General features: G+C 35.4%; 1 long non-coding RNA gene across 1 annotated transcript; it reads left to right on the plus strand.

Annotated features, from left to right (window-relative positions):
- The first annotated feature begins 11,546 nt into the window (after positions 1-11,546).
- LOC132721820 (uncharacterized) lies at positions 11,547-12,881 on the plus strand. The gene is made up of 2 exons (XR_009624521.1): positions 11,547-12,355; positions 12,723-12,881. It is a non-coding gene; the product is annotated as an uncharacterized LOC132721820 (long non-coding RNA).
- Positions 12,882-14,931: the final 2,050 nt, after the last annotated feature.

Here is a 14,931-nt window from a genome sequence, read left to right on the forward strand (position 1 = left end):
TTATGTGGTGCTCATTTATTTTACCTCTTTTAACATATCCCTAAATGACCAGAAACGGGACAATTGCATGTCCAAAATGGCGCACACATTTTACAAAAATCGTCCGTTGCCCATATATGACGTGTTAAAGCTCACCTGAGCAAACACGAAAAGCTCCTGGAGCTTATGTGATGGAAGAGTTCGTATATGCAACATCTCCTAAATCACTTGATGGATTTTTGACTTTACAGGAATAATCCTAAGGTGGTCCGGCCTGGACAAAAGCTATTTTAGGAGATATACAAAATCGACCATATAAGTTTTTTTTTCGCATGCGCACACTGCGTAGCGCAAATGATCGTCGACCTTTACAGAAATATAGTAGACATTCGTCAGTTGCAGGTACAAAGTATATGAAAATAGTACTTGTCCGTCCAGTTGACATTTCATCAGCAAGGTGTTTGACCAGTTGACCTTTCAACAGCAAGGCTGTAACAAATGCTTCAAATTTACTCACATACTTTATATTCATAAACACAGTGTCCATACAAATATGCATTATTGTGATATCCAGTTTTTTTCCAGTTACCTCCCCTTAACCTTTTACCTCGTATAGACCTGTTTTGACGGCTTTTTGCAGCCCCCCTTTTTTGAGGCCTCAAACAGTGAAAAAGCGCCAAGAAAATTTTTGACATGTGACAGGCTGAACATGGCCTAGTAACCGACGCTGAAAGGCCTTTTTCATTGAGAATTTGCAGCACTTTGAAATCAATTTTGATGGAAAAAAACAATGTAAAATAGTAATTTTTCGCAATTTTGAGACGTCTCCCGTTGCCATTGTAACAGGAAATTTAAGATTGAGCATGCTGTTACAGAGGCTATGGTCCAGTCAACATTTGTGTGAAACAATGTAATTCATTTCAAAAATATATGCAAGTACAAGGTGACTAAAGATGATAGAATATAGAGATTTTGTCCAGAGCATATCTCCTACACGCATGGAAGAATTCTAATGAAACGGCGTTGAAATGTTCACCACTACCAGGTCTCTAGGTCAAAGGTCAAGGTCACACTTTGAGATCATTGAAAAACGCTTGTCCGATAAAAAAAACAACGACTGCATGCATAGAGGCCCAGGGATTTCAATATAACTTGGTACAAATGTTCAATATAGTTAGCCTAAGGCAAATTGTCGCGTTCAAAATTCAGATCCCTGCAGTCAAGGTCACAATAGGGGTCAAAGTTCAGATGAAGATATAAAAATGTGTATATGGACCATTTTGAAACACAAATGGTCATTATCATGACTACATTATTTTTTTAAATATATGCAAGGTCACTAAAGATTATAAAATATAAAAAAATTATCCAAAGCATATATCGTACATGCATGATTGGAATCTAATGAAACTTCAAGAATGTTCTCCACTATTAGAAACAGTGTCACGTGCATGGACAAGGTCTCTAGGTAAAAGGTTAAGGTCACACTTAAAAGTCATTGAAAACTGCTTGTTCGGAGCAAAACGTCTACATTCATCCGGTGATTTAAATGTAACTTTGCACAAATAACTTTCACAATCGTGAGGCTAAGTATTGCGCACATAATCCAGGTCCCTGCTACCAAAGTCAATGTCACATAGAGAGGTTAAAGTTAAAGTGACTCCACTGAGGTTTTTTGACATGATGGGACTGAAAATATTTTTTTCCAGATAAATGTACCATTTGATGAAGGTGTAGACCACGAATCTTTTTGCAAACTTTCAAATCATTCGCGCACTTCGTTTTTCCATAATAATTATTCAAATTGTAAAGAAATGACCAAAATAAAAAGCGTTTAAACGCGTTTCACTCAAATTAGGCTAAGAAAAGCATAAACTTTTTCGATTTATTTTAAGGTATATTTTTAACTACCTTTGCATATATTTCTGTTTAAAGCGCCTAAAACAATTCATTTATGTAAAAAATTCTAATGTTATGTTTTTAGGCGTTTAAACCTCAGTGGAGACCCTTTAAGATAAAACAGAAGATGTGTACAGGGACCATTTAGTCATCAGTTATTGGTGGGTTGTAACACAAATGATTACTGTCATGACTTCAAGTGTGCCAATATTTATAAGGTTATTAGAGATGATAAAATATCCAGATATTGTCCGGATATTGACCATAGCATTATGTCCCATATGCATATCTAAAATGCCCACATCTTTGTCAAAAGTTTTTGTGACGGGCGTATTTTGCGACGATTTTAGTTCGTTGTATCAATTTTTACACTTTTGCACAAACAGCCTTTATTTATGAACAGATGTCTTCATATTTAGTAGAAAGTTATCTTGTCTGGTTTTCTGTGTATTTTTCTCCCATATTTACAAGAAAGATAAGTTTAAGTTTGGATGAAGTTTGGGATCACTGAGTTCAAGGTCAAAGTCTTGCATTAATATCTTAAACTTTTGTTGGTAAATTGAATATATTTCAAATTCATCACAAGTCATAGAAACGACATGCCATCTTATATTTTTCACAATAACAATATCAAGTTATAAAACTGTGTTTACACTGGGTGAACCTTTTTTGAAAAAAAAAATCTTAGCCGGGAGCATTTGTGTTGACCATACATGTTTTCACTTCATGTTATTTGTTTCATTGCCCTGTTTATCAATAAGTAACTAAGTTCATAGTTACAAAGAAAAAACTGAACCAAAAAGTAATAACTATTATCTGTATAATATCTAGTGTTGGGTATCGGATTCAAAAATCACTATCAATAATCGGACCACCACAATCGATTGTCTTCCGATAGTATAATCGAGTTTCGCATTTGAATGACCCTTTTTTCTTTTAACAGTGTTTAAGTATAGGATAGATCATGAGTACCAGTTGGATGTGAGATTTATCAATTCGCTTCGCTCGTTGATAAATCTCACATCCAACTGGTACGAGCGATCTATCTGACTTAGACCACAGTAAGTTTTCTCTGTTTAAGGTGAAGATTATACATGCGTAAAATTTTTTTCTCCGGCAATTACATAGGGATATCCAAATATTTCTTATTCAATCTATTTGGCCTTATTGTAGGCAAAAGAAATGCACGAGAAAATAGCATAATTCATGTTCTTTCATAAGTTACTGAATACACACTCTAATGAATGATAGATTTCACATTCCATTTATAATTTTATATCACAAAGGTGCAGTCAGAGGAAAATTGGGAAGAATTTAACATTTCTGAATGTAATAACATTACAATTTCGCAACTTGAGAGATTTTGTTGTTATTCCTCTTGAATCCTCATTTAAATGATTTAATGACATAACACAGTACACAGCGCTTGAATAACAAGTCGAGAAGCAAGACTACTTACCCAAAAATACTCTTAGACAGAAATCATGGGCAGTGGCTTCTTATCAAGAGTGGGCTCGTTGGAGAAACGGTAGGTAACTTTTTTTTAACGTTTTGCTTAATGCTTAAAGAACCCTAGGGTTCAGGATATTTATTGGTTGTCCGGCTGAAGTTGAAAATATTTTACTGGACTTATAGATTCGTTTATTTATTGTTTGCTTAATATTCATCCTGCATTGACTTTTTTACCTCATTTATGAACTTAGAAAATATTACAAACGTCTCTCTGAAGCATTAAAGCATAGCATTTCCTTAGCGTTGCAATCGCAGCCCAGTCACCGTTCAAAACTCCACCCCCTTGCCCACCAGTGGAATCCCCTATTCCCAAACCAGTAAATGAATGTACATCTACAGTGTCTGCTATTAAGAGTGATCCGGACATAATTCAGATTGCAATTATTGAAATCACAGTGCTTGAAAATATTAGCACAAAAGAGGTCGTAAAATAGATTGATATCGATAAACGCATTTTACTTCATTATTGCTAGTTTTTTTTCTTATTTAAAAATACAGTAACTTTTCTTGTAAAATGATGAAATGTCGAAATAAAGGACTATGGCTATCTGTTTTAAGAAGGGAATTACACTTTTTTCTTTACTTTATACATATATTTTTTCCCCGCATAAAGCATGCACGTAACGGTTTTTCCTTTCAGTTGAGTACAAACATGATAGTTATATCAAACACCTTTAAACCTCTCTGATTGGCCGAGAGAAAACAGCTGTGGTCTAAGGTACCAATACTGAAACAAAAAAGAAACTTTATCCAAGTTTGAATGTAGATATGATAGTACAGTTTTTCAATCCTTTTGAAACTCGATTTTTACGTTGAATAAACACATCGGGCTTTTGTACGGGGATTAGCTGACCGATTTTGCAAACAAACGAGTTTTACAAGCTACTACATGTATATAAAAGTGTACATCTAAGTGGTACCCTTGAACAACTGGCACATACTTTGCGAAAGTTTCTTTTTTGGTTCAGTATACATGTATGTATTTTTTATGCAGTAGTGACCACATTTTGAGAATAAATATACTCTTGTCTCCAAGAATAAAGTAAAAATTACTCTTTGAGTTCAAAACAAAGAACACAAATATCTAATACAACTTTGTGCCAGGCCTTTTGCCCCCTTTCCCACGGGTCCGAATATGGGCCCCATTCCCCATCCAATTTTTTTTTCCAATCCAAAAAAAAAAAAAAAAAATCCCAATCTAGAAGTCGACAATTTGAAAGTAAAAGTACCGCATTTTCAATTTTGGTCTCGCAAAATAGCGTTACGGAATATAAAAACAGGATTTTTAATTGATATCAGTTTTACATTTGTACACATTTTAGCCTGTCTTGTAATTTTGATATGACAGAAAAAGCTGAACAGTCTAAGTAAGATTAATTTAAATTTAATCATTTATTTTAACAATTGTAACACCTTGAATGCCAGCATATTTTTCCCAAATTTGCAAATTTTACGATAACTTTTTTTCCCAAATTTGAAAAGTTTACGACACAAATTTCCCAAATTTGCCGTGTGGCATTTTCCCCAAAATAGAGGGGAAAAAGCCTGGTGCCAGTCATTTTTGTATAATACAACTTTATGGCAATCAATATTAGTACTAGTCAACTGGTCAAAATATTGTAGATCACTAATCTAGATATGTAAGTTTATAATGTTATGTTATTACGCTCTATTTTCTCAAGTAGAATTAACCATGCTAAATAGGTTTTGAAAATTAGATGAATTTTAATATCTACATTTGTAAATGTGCACATACTTTTAATCATTTAATTACGGAATACCGTTATGGCCATCGTGGTTATACGTTAAAATACAGAGGGCGACAATGCGATAGTGCGACAGTGCGATGACGACAGTGCGATGACGACAATGCGACAGTGCGATGGGGACAATGTGATAACGCGATGGTACGATGACGACAGAGCGATAGTGTTATCGCACTGTCGCCATCGTGCTGTCGCATTGTCGTCATCGCACTATCGTATTGTCGTCATCGCACTGTCGCATTGTCGTACTGTCGTCATCGCATTATCGCACTGTCGCCATCGCATTGTCGCACTGTCGTCATCGCGTTATCGCATTGTCGACTATCGCCTTTTGGTGGACGGTTCTTAACTGCTGGCAAATAAGCTGACGGTATAGAATATGGGATAATTTTACTTTTGTCAATAAATCTTTTTTCTTGTTTTTTTCTTTTCCTTTCTATCATTTTTTGTTTGTTTCTTTTCTGTTTGCTAATAATGTTTAAATAAAATTATAAATTAATAATAAGGAACATTTTATATATAAATACTGAAAGAGTTATACATAGACGGAAAATGTAATAAATTGTGTACAATGTAATAGAAATATTTCAGATGAAAATGATCTTATGTTGACATTTGAAAGATGAAAAAAAAAAAATTAAAATCATTGTTTATTACTTGTATAAAAAGACAAACATTATATCCATAGATCGTCATCAGTGGTTTTATTGTTTTGTAAGATATATAATTTATTATATTACTAACATTGTAAATAAAGATACATGTAATACATGTAGAACCGGTACCATTGGCATAGTAGTAAAGGCGTCCGCCTTCGGATCGGGAGGTCGAAGGTTCGAGCCCCACGGGGAGCGTTAATTGAAGGATGAATGTTTCTCGTGGGACTCGTTCCGAAATGGCCGCTTCGTGAGCCGCGAGGTAGTTAAAATGAATGGTTACCGATTTCTATCCGCTTGGCGCCTGGCATAGTGGTAGGAATTGGGAGGTACATGGTATGCAACCAAAAGGTGTCTCATAAGTCAAAATGGCTGGCCCTTTCAGTAGGGGTGACACTATAATAATAAACAAGACCTGTAATTAGAAATTTACGTCAAACATAATTTACGTTTCTATATATCTAACATAAGTGGTCAACAATTTTCACTATAAGATTAACTTAACAGTAGATGTTACTATAAGTATAACTAGTCAGCATATTGTAACGTACGGTGCTTAAGGTACACATGTATAATAGAATCTGCTGACCAGTTAACCCATTACTGCATAAGCATTTTGTGAAAAAATGGCTGTTTTCATTGAAAAAACCCCTGCTACATAAGTTCAAATTGCTATGAAACTATAACGTCGGTGGTTCTACTCAGGTACCCGTTTGTGCTCGAAATAATGCACGGAAGGGCACCTGAGGTCTTCCTCCAACAGTAAAGCTGGAACGTCGCCATATGACCTATACTGTGTCGGTGCGACGTAAAACCCAATCAATCAATCAATCTTTAAAAACTATGAAAAAATTCTTTAATACTGATCAAACTTGGCACACATGTTTACTGAGCCATAGCATTTGTATCTTAATTTCCTGTTACCATGACAACTAGGAGACACTTCAAAATCACTATGTTGTGTTAATTTTTTCCATCAAAGCTGCAACTTCCCGATGGGTCGGGATAGAGTGAAGGGCTTTCAGCGTTGGTTACACGTTACCTTTTAAGATCGACCTGATGCCATTTTGAGCCTCTCACAATCCAAATTTTTCTTGGAGTTGTGTAGGGCGGCAGTACCACTTCAACCCCCCCCCTCCCCTCTCTTGCACCCTAAATAGGGCATGGTTTTCACTATTTGAGGCATCAAAAGGAAGGGTGAAAAGGCGTGAAAACACGTGTATATGAGGTAAAAGGTAAAACATATAGTAAAATATGTTGACCAGTTACGTTTACAGGAAAACAGTTGACCAATTAGATATCTAGGGAAATGTGTTATTTTGCCAGCATAATGTTAGTAAATATAATAGATTCTACTTCTCGCAAACCAATCAAATCACAGCTGAGAAACTAAAATATAAAAGAAATTGCTTGTGTGGTTTTTGCCGTATTTTCTTCTTATTCTATATGGTCAGAAGATTTAATGTCATGCGAAAAACTGCTGACCGTAAGTAGAATCTGCAGACCAGTCAAAAACATATAGAAGAATCTGATGACCTACAGTTAAACTTATAGTGAAAATTGCTGATCACTTACATTAGATATACAGAGAAAATTAAGTTTAACATACATTTCTTATTGTTTTACACTGTTAATATATATTAATAATTCTACATCCTACAAAACAATGAAGCCACTGATAACCAATCAAAAATATATTAGAAAAAGCAGTATTTCTAAATATTAAACAAAGCCGACCAATTAGCTTTATTATGAACTATATTTAGCATTATAGAGAAAACTTATGAATTAGAAATGAAATGCTTATTTTCATTTACACTGTAAATTTGTTTTTGACTGCAGTGAAACATATTTTCCGTATTTATTGCGTCTTGTCGGACTACTTTCTTCTAGATTCAGCCGATATACAAAATTTAAGGCTAAGACTATCAAATTGTATCAGTAATGCCAAGAATAGAAAAAAAGTAAATGTATATGATAATAGCGCAACTCATGAAATATTTATTTTCATACCACTCGATAGAAATAAATCCTGTATTTTAAGTAAAAAACTTGAATATCCTCTTATGTACTACTGACGCATTAAATATTTTTTGCATCTTTTAAATGTCAACATAACGTCATTATTTATCTGAAATCTTTCCACTTTTTTTAAGTTTCACACACTTTATTACATTTTCGTGTATTTTATATAAGTATTTCCCCTATCTAAGAATTTGATTCAATTAAAGTATCGATTTTGGCAATATTTGTCCCCTATCTTTTGATATAAAATTTAATGTTACTTTTTATTAATTTATAATTTTATTTAGACATTTTCAGTATACAAAAACAATCAAAAAAGGAAAGAAAACAAACAAAAAATCTATTGACAAAAGTAAAATTATTTTCCTACATTCTATACCGTCAGCTTATTCGTCAGCAGTTTATAATTGTCCATCGGAAGGCGATAGTCGACAATGCGATCTAACGCGATGACGACAATACGATAGTGCGATGGTGACAGTGCGATAACGGAATGACGACAATGCGATAATGCGACAGTGCGATAGTGCGATTACGACAATGCGATAGTGCGATGGCGATAGTACGATGGCGACAACGCGATAGTATTATCGCACTATCGTATTCTCGCCATGGCATTATCGCACTGGCGTCATCGCACTGTCGCCATCGCATTATCGCATTGTCACCATCGCACTATCGTATGTCGCATTATCGTACTGTCGTCATCGCAATGTTGCACTGTCGTCATCGTACTATCGCACTGTCGTCATCGCACTGTCGTATTGTCGCATTGTCTCCCTCTGGATTAGAAAGTCTAACCTCGATGGCCCTAACGGTATTCCGTAGATAACGAGTCGCTATCGACAACGCAACGTGCAAAGTGTTCCAAATCAGCCACCATACATTATAAGCTATATCATTCTCGTACATGAAATACAAGGAAAATATATAAAATAATTATTATTAATAAAATTAGAAAATATATAAAACAAGAGCCCAGTTTGAGCCGGGTGATGCTCCCCGAATAGGTTTTGGACACAGGAAAGTACACCTCTTGTAGTTTTCAGAGTTATGTCCTTGGAAAAAGTTCAAAGAGCAATAATTCCAAAATTAAGCAAGGCAGAGTTACTGTTTTTTGCACTGCACTTTTAATCAATGTGATCTATCAACTTACAAAGTTTCTTGTTGATATCTCTTATGCTTTTCGAGTGATGTCCCGGACAACTTCAAAAAGTTAAAATAAACAAAGGGCAATAACTCCAGAAATAGGCAAGGCAGAGTTATGATTCGTGTGCACTGCACATCAACCATTAAGATATATCTACCTACAAAGTTTTATGTTGATATCTTTTATAGTTTTACAGCTATGCCCTGGACAAGATTTTTCTAAAAGGGGAGATAATTCAAAAATTAGGCTTAACAGAGTTATGGATCTTTTGCACTGCACTTCTACTCAATGAGATCTATCAACCTACAATGTTTCATCTTGATATCTCTTATATTTTAGAGTTATGTCCCGGACAAAGTTCAAAGTGTTAAAATCAACAAAGGGCAATAACTCCAAAATTAGGACAAAAAGAGTTATTGTTCTTATGCACAGCACATCTACCCATTGAGATATATTCACCTACAAAGTTTCTTGTTGATATCTCTTATAGTTTTATTAGAGTTATGTCCGGACAATAGTTTTCTATAAGGGGAGATAATTCAAAAACCGGGCAAAATAGAGTTATGGTTCTTTGACACTGCACTCTCCCTCAATGCCCTCCACTACTGTATGAAGTTCAAACAAATTATCTCCAAGAGTTTTCAAGTTATGCTCCGGACAGACGGACGGACAGACAGACGGGCGAAGGCGCCGACTAAAAGCTCCCCCTAAATTTTTGGGGAGCATGAAAAAAATTAATTAATTAAAAAGCAAAACAAAAATAGAATAATTTATTCAAAGGTCTAATAAAAGTTTCACCCGTTGTGGGATTTGAGCTTACAACCTTCCGCATGACAAGGACCTTTACCACTTCTCTAACAGGCCATATATTACCTTTCAAATGTTTACCTGTTGGTGCGTTTTCGTATATGGCTTTGTCCTGCCACCCCTGTGTACTTATAAATTAAGATTTCCCATTCTCGATCATATTTGAATAGATACCGTTATGCCGGATTCCGATGATTGCCGATAAAAGGTCATTGAATATTCAAATGTCTCGGACAATATTGTCAAACAATATATCAATAATGAAAAGGTCAGAGATGAGAAGCACGGCGGAATATGCCGAATTTTCCCGCTTCACAGATTACAGACCACGTGATCATTTGAGCTAACAGGTCATTTTTGGTGGGAAACTCGCGCCGAGAAGACGTTCTTTGTGAATAGAGTAATAGAGTAAGTGTGATGATATTTTACAACTTTTGTATTTGATCGTTTATATTGTTCTTGATGTATGCTATTTTTATGTACTCGCGAGTTATAAAATATCTTTAAATATGTATATTATCCCTGTTGTTAGTTATGAGTTGAGTTGATGGTTTTTATAAAATGTGATTTGGTCAGACTTCGTGATGCGCCCGCGGTTTGTTGATATACTCGCGATTTATAAAATATCTTGATGTAAGTTATCCCTGTCCCCCCTGTCATAAGTAATGTGTAGAGTTGAATTATTGTTGATGGTTGTTGTTATAAAATGTGATTTGGCCAGACTACGTGATGTGCCCGCGGTTTTGTTGATATACTCGCGATTTATAAAAAAATATTTATGTAAGTTATCCCTGTATCCCTTGTAGTAAGTGATTGTTGAGTTGAAGTTATTGTTGATGGTTGTTGTTATAAAATGTGATTTGGCCAGACTACGTGATGCGCCCGCGGTTTTGTTGATATACTCGCGATTTAAAAAAATCTTTATGTAATTTACCCCTGTACCCCCTGTATTTAGTTATGTGTTGAATTGAAGTTATTGTTGATGGTTGCTGTTAAAAATGTGGTCAGACTACGTGATGCACCCGCGGTTTTGTTGATATACCCTTGATTTATAAAAAGAATATTATGTAAGTTATCCCTGTACCCCCTGTAGTAAGTGATGTGTTGAGTTGAAGTTATTGTTGATGGTTGTTGTTATTAAATGTGATTTGGCCAGACTACGTGATGTGCCCGCGGTTTTGTTGATACACTCGCGATTTATAAAAAAAATCTTTATGTAAGTTATCCCTGTACCTCCTGTATAAGTGATGTGTTGAGTTGAAGATATTGTTGATGGTTGTTGTTATAAAATGTGATTTGGTCAGACTACGTGATGCGCCCGGGGTTTTGTTGATATACTCGCGATTTATAAAAAAAATCTTTATGCAAGTTATCCCTGTACCCCCTGTAGTTAGTTATGTTTTGAGTTGAAGTTATTGTTGATGGTTGTTGTTATAAAATGTGATTTGGTCAGACTACGTGATGCGTCCGCGGTTTTGTTGATATACTCGCGATTTATAATTTTTTTTATGTAAGTTATCCCTGCAACCCCCTGTAGTTGCTTATGTGTTGAGTTGAAGTTATTGTTGATGGTTGTTGTTATAAAATGTGATTTGGCCAGACTACGTGATGCGCCCGCGGTTTTGTTGATATGCTCGCAATTTGTAAAAAAAATCTTTATGTAATTTACCCCTGTACCCCCTGTAGTAAGTGATGTGTTGATTTGAAATTATTGTTGATTGTTGTTGTTATATAATGTGATTTGGCCAGGCTACGTGATGCGCCCGCGGTTTTGTTGATTTGCTCGCGATTTGTAAAAAAAAATCTTTATGTAATTTACCCCTGTACCCCCTGTAGTAAGTGATGTGTTGAGTTGAAATTATTGTTGATGGTTGTTGTTATAAAATGTGATTTGGCCAGACTACGTGATGCGCCCGCGGTTTTGTTGATATGCTTGCGATTTATAAAAAAAATAAAATATGTATGTTATCCCTGCACCCCTGTTGTTGGTTATGTGTTGAGTTGAGTTGAAGTTATTAATGATGGTTGTTGTTATAAAATATGATTTGCCCAGACTACGTGATGCGCCCGCGGTTTTGTTGATATACTCGCGATATATAAAAAAAATATGTAAGTTATCCCTGCACCCCCTGTAGTTGGTTATGTGTTGAGTTGAGTTGAAGTTATTGATGATGGTTGTTGTTATAATATGTGATTTGGCCAGACTACGTGATGCGCCCGCGGTTTTGTTGATATACTCGCGATTTATAAAAAATCTTTAGGTAAGTTGTGTACTATGATTATGTTTGATATGTTTAATTATGTAAATAATAAATAAGATTTTGAAATGCCTGTATTTGTTTGCTCTAAGACCTATATTTTTGTTTTTACAGATCTACTTGCCAGGTTCTTTAAATGTTTGGTTTTTTTGCCCCTATTCTAATGTTTTGTGTTTTTTTTTGTGTTTTTGGAAACCCCCTGGAAAGAAGATGTTGGTGTTCTAGTTCTACATTGTGGTGGAGACGTGAGGATGTGGATAGCTGTGTATCATTGGTTGGAAACTGGCATGATGGAGCAATTAGGTATTTTACAATATTATACTTTAAGGATTTTTTTTGTAACCGTTTATTTGTGCCTGCATAGTATCATCTATTTAAGAGATAAAAACTGTTCAGCTAGTTCAACAAACAGTTGATAGGAATTGTCTATTGGTCTTTTAGCTAGCTAGACTGGAAGGTAAGTGGTACTACTAGGCATGAACTTGCCCTACCCTGAAACTCATTTGACGGCATGTATCTGCCATATAATAAAGCATGGGCCTTCATATAATATAAAACCAATAAAACATTGATAATTACCTGCTTACTTGCAAAGTAATTTTTAAAGACATGATAAATGTTAACATTATAAGATTAGAATGTGACTTTGTAAACCCTGGTGATTTTTCAGACCATGGAGGAGTGATGAACCGGAAGTGGATAAGACTATCAGTTCTTCGAGAGTCCCAGTGCCTATATACTCGCAAGAAGGATATGGTATGGAATAGCTTAGTACATCTATGTGCTGGCAGATTTGTACAACAATAAGTTGTTCCAGTGTGAAGAAAGATGCGTGTCATAAGGTAAACCTTGTTCTTTGATGCTATAGTAAATCAAAATAAAGGTAATGAATCATAATAAAATCAAAATACAAGTTTGGTTGAAATCCTGTGCAATTTGAGCCAAATGAATATAGAGGCGAGTATCCTGTCGGACACTTTGGAGACTAGGGTTCCATTCCATGTCTATGTTTACTTACAATATACAATTTTGTTATATTACTTATGAATAAAGTATAAATTTGATAGGCATTGTCAGTTGTAGTTGTCTAACAAGCCTACTTTTGGTGGGTCTGTAACTTTTTGTGTTGCCTCTACAGAGTAGTGGTGACATATAGGGATCACTTCTCCGTAGTCTGTCTGTCCGTGCAAAACACATGGGTGACTAGGAAAACAATAGGTATTGGTACATTTTCTTTTATTCTTTTTATTCTGTTTTACTTGTGTCTTCTTTTAAGCCTTATGTGACTAAAAATGGATAAAAAGATCAAAGGAAAGTCACATAAGTTCTTCAGTCTGTCTGTCTGGACTACTCAAAAACAACTGGTGCAATTTCATCTTAACTTTATAAGACAGATCAGTTACAAGTGTCGTTGTGCATTTTGTCAACATTTTTGGGTTCAATCATATTTGTCAGAGAAATGGCTCTTCAATGATTTTAATTTTTATCTTAAGACCAAGGAGGCAAATTTGCAAGATTGGCATGAAACATGGTGATGATGGATGGATGTGTGGATGGTCAAAGCTACTCAGTGACAGAGTATTGGAGTACTTGATGTGCATTGTGAAAGTTGATCGAGACTATCAATTCTTCGAGAGTCCCAGTGCCTATATACTCGCAAGAAGGATATGGTATGGAATAGCTTGGTACACCTCTTTGCTGGTAGATTTGTACATTTGGAAGTTGTTTCAGTGTGGAGAGAGATGGACACGGTGTATTGTACGGTAAACCTTGCTCTTTGATTTCATTGGTAAATCCCTATAAATATAATGAATTATGATAATAATTTAGAAATAAGAATGCCCTTGTCTGTCTATTTTGGGGCATATTTTCTCTGCCAATAAAGGTGGAGAGTCGCCATATAACTTGAGAACCAACAAAACAAATATAGCTTGGTGCATCTCTGTGCTGGTAGATTTGTACATTTGGAAGTTGTTTCAGTGTGGAGAGAGATGGACACGGTCAGTATGCAATTTGATAGGAATGATCTATTTTACCTAGTCTATAACTAGATAGACTAGAATATCTGTGGTTCTACCCTTTTATTTGCCCTTGTCTGTCCATTTTGGGGCATATTTTTCTGCCAATAAAGGTTGAGAGTCGTCAAATGACTTAGGAAACAACAAAACAAATATGATTTGATAAGTTATCCCTGTACCCCCTGTAGTAAGTGATGTGTTGAGTTGAAGTTATTGTTGATGGTTGTTGTTATAAAATGTGATTTGGCCAGACTACGTGATGCGCCCGCGGTTTTGTTGATATACTCGCGATTTATAAAAAAAATCTTTATGTAAGTTATCCCTGTACCCCCTGTAGTAAGTGATGTGTTGAGTTGAAGATATTGTTGATGGTTGTTGTTATAAAATGTGATTTGGCCAGACTACGTGATGCGCCCGCGGTTTTGTTGATATACTCGCTATTTATAAAAAAAATCTTTATGTAAGTTATCCCTGTACCCCCTGTAGTAAGTGATGTGTTGAGTTGAAGTTATTGTTGATGGTTGTTGTTATAAAATGTGATTTGGCCAGACTACGTGATGCGCCCGCGGTTTTGTTGATATACTCGCTATTTATAAAAAAATCTTTATGTAAGTTATCCCTGTACCCCCTGTAGTAAGTGATGTGTTGAGTTGAAGATATTGTTGATGGTTGTTGTTATAAAATGTGATTTGGCCAGACTACGTGATGCGCCCGCGGTTTTGTTGATATGCTCGCGATTTATAAAAAAATCTTTATGTAAGTTATCCCTGTACCCCCTGTAGTAAGTGATGTGTTGAGTTGAAGTTATTGTTGATGGTTGTTGTTATAAAATGTTATTTGGTCACACAACGTGATGCGCCC

The sequence above is a fragment of the Ruditapes philippinarum genome, unplaced genomic scaffold (genome assembly GCF_026571515.1).
Source record: "Ruditapes philippinarum isolate M1 unplaced genomic scaffold, ASM2657151v2 ctg3765_1_1_1_1, whole genome shotgun sequence".
Lineage (NCBI taxonomy): Eukaryota > Metazoa > Mollusca > Bivalvia > Venerida > Veneridae > Ruditapes > Ruditapes philippinarum.